The 2,518-nt window shown below is 39.1% G+C and overlaps 1 protein-coding gene across 1 annotated transcript in view; it reads right to left on the bottom strand.

The window, feature by feature from the left end:
* The window catches only part of LOC106883671 (dual specificity protein kinase splB), an 11,999-nt gene extending 10,958 nt beyond the window's left edge, over window positions 1-1,041 (bottom strand). The window contains exon 1 of the mRNA XM_014934770.2: window positions 597-1,041. The gene's annotated coding sequence lies outside the window, so the exon portion shown is untranslated. The remainder of the gene's footprint in view (window positions 1-596) is intronic.
* Between the last annotated feature and the right edge of the window lie 1,477 nt (window positions 1,042-2,518).

The following is a 2,518-nucleotide window of genomic DNA, read 5'->3' as shown; positions in this document are numbered from 1 at the left end:
ATATATATATATATATATATAAGAGAAAGAGAGAGAGAGGAAGCCTAATATCTATGTAGCCTTTATTCATATATTTCATATGTATGTATGTATGTGAGAGGGGGAGAGGAAGTTGACGGATCTTTATATAGTACTTGTATATGAAATGTATGTATATATGTGTGCGTGTCAGCAGTGTCGAAGACTGGATCTTGTGCCAAAATCCTGGTAAATAAACTTTATCAATACCCTATACTGCCCCCTAAATTGTAGCAATTGTGTCTCGCAGATTAAAACAAGTTTCTTTACGGCCAGAATGGTAAAGTTGGCGATGTCATCGACCGTCTCTACAAAAACGGTGTATAGTTATTGTGTACATATTGTGGCTATACTGAAATCGACGCCAATGAAACTAATTGTCAACGTCGGAATTCTTCTTTATATAAAATATTCTTGAACTCAACGTCTTCCTCTACAATTTAATAAAAAGCGAAGGAATCTGATATAAAACAACAAAAATAGATTAAACAAAGATATTGAGACCATGAAATGATAACAGCATCGACATAAAGAAATATTTACAAAAGAAGTATCGAAATATATCTAACAACACTTACGGTCATATTCTCGGTAACAGCGAAAATAAAAAACGAAACATATACTTGAACTCCCGACTTGTGGAATGAATCGTAGATCCGTCTTGAAATATAAAACTAATCATGATTTTTTCATAACTGACCGAAACATTGACCATCGCAACGTGAAGTTACTGATTTAAAGGGAGATAATCAAACTCTACTTGAGCTAAACGAGGCTCTAGTCTGTCAGACAGGTAGTTCATCGGTCGTAATTGGTGCTCAAGTGGCTTTCGTTTCCTATCAAGAATATTGGTCTTTTGAGAAGAAACAAAGCTACGTTTGTCGAACAGGGGAGAGTAGAAACAGGTTATGTAACTTCAGCATTGTTTGGCAGTATCGTTAGGGCGTTAAACAAATACCTAATGGGATTATTCCGGCTCCTTGCGTTCTGCGGTCAACTCCTGTTGTGGTCAATTTTTACCTTTCACTTTCCAGTGTCTACAAACTGAAGTACAAGTCAAGTCTTAAAATCGCCTCCACCTCTCTCTCTCTCTCTCCCTCTCTCTTTCTCTCTCTCTCCCTCTCTCTTTCTCTCTCTCTCCCTCTCTCTTTCTCTCTCTCTCCCTCTCTCTTTCTCTCTCGTAATGCGCTGTGGAGACCTCTCCTAAATAACCCATCTCACTCTATCACGATTGAATAAAGTGGACGCAGAGGCTTCGGAAGCGTATGACACATGAAGTTATAATGATGATACTGCTGGTATCATCACTGTTAACACAGAGGATAGACAAAACTGATCACCTTTGCGATATTTATTTGCAACTGTAAAAGATAGAATTTAAAAAATATTTTTTTTACGAGGCATTTCTGTAGTGCGGTGGTGCTCTGTTGTTTCTAACAATGCATTTGTAATAATACAAATACCTTATGTAGACACAGAACCATACACTTTGAGAAAGGGCACAGTCATTATTACTGACTTCCTTTTTTTAAAATTATTATTTGCTAAGGAATGGGTAGTGCTATGACATCTTTGCAGGCTTTCCGGGACTGGTGAGCTTGATGCCGTTAATATTCTATTGAGACTAATTAGCTAGCAACTGCAGGAAAACCATGAGCAGAGATTTCAGAGGACAATGTTCAGTATAGCGCGGAGTGAACATAATGGTTTGAAGGGGGAGGAGGCCCGTCTGAATGCAACAAGAGTGACGAGACACTGAGATGAGTGGGTCGGGGTGCCTGGTAGAAGCAGTAGGAGCCCAGCCAACTGATAGAAACAGAGGCCATTATAGGAACGAAAAAGAGAAAGGAAAAAGCCTGTGGGCCAGAGGCTGGAATATATCTGTTAGTGAGTAATGCCAATGACTCGAGATGGCCTTCTCATTACTTGACTGAGACTCTATGCTCTGAACTCCGGAATGTAAAGTTGACCTCAATATAATATGAAGATTGATAACTAAACTTACAAAACATTTTGTTTGGCGTTCTACTGATTCTGTTATCCACCGTCCTCAATAATAATTTTGGCACAAGGCCAGCAATTTTGAAGAGACCAGTGTAATCGATTACATCGGTCTCATTGCTCAAATGGTACTTATTTTATCGACCCCGAAAGGATGAAAGACAAAGTTGGGATCTTGACTGCGGCCATGCTGGAGCACCGCCTTTAGTCGAGGAAATCGACCCCAGGACTTATTCTTTGTAAGCCTAGTACTTATTCTATCGGTCTCTTTTTGCTGAACCGCTAGGTTACGGGGGACGTAAATACACCAGCATCGGTTGTCAAGCGATGGTGGGGGGACAAATACAGACACACAAACACACATACATATATATATATATATACATATTATATACGACGGGCTTCTTTCAGTTTCCGTCTACCAACTCCACTCACAAGTTTTCATTAATGTTTTATGTAATGTTTTTGGTACCGAAAGACTTTCAAACTTCGTATACTT

Source organism: Octopus bimaculoides, chromosome 5 (assembly GCF_001194135.2).
Source record: "Octopus bimaculoides isolate UCB-OBI-ISO-001 chromosome 5, ASM119413v2, whole genome shotgun sequence".
Taxonomy (NCBI): Eukaryota; Metazoa; Mollusca; class Cephalopoda; order Octopoda; family Octopodidae; genus Octopus; species Octopus bimaculoides.
Note: the sequence above shows the minus strand (reverse complement) of the source record. Positions and strands in the feature narration are given on the sequence as shown.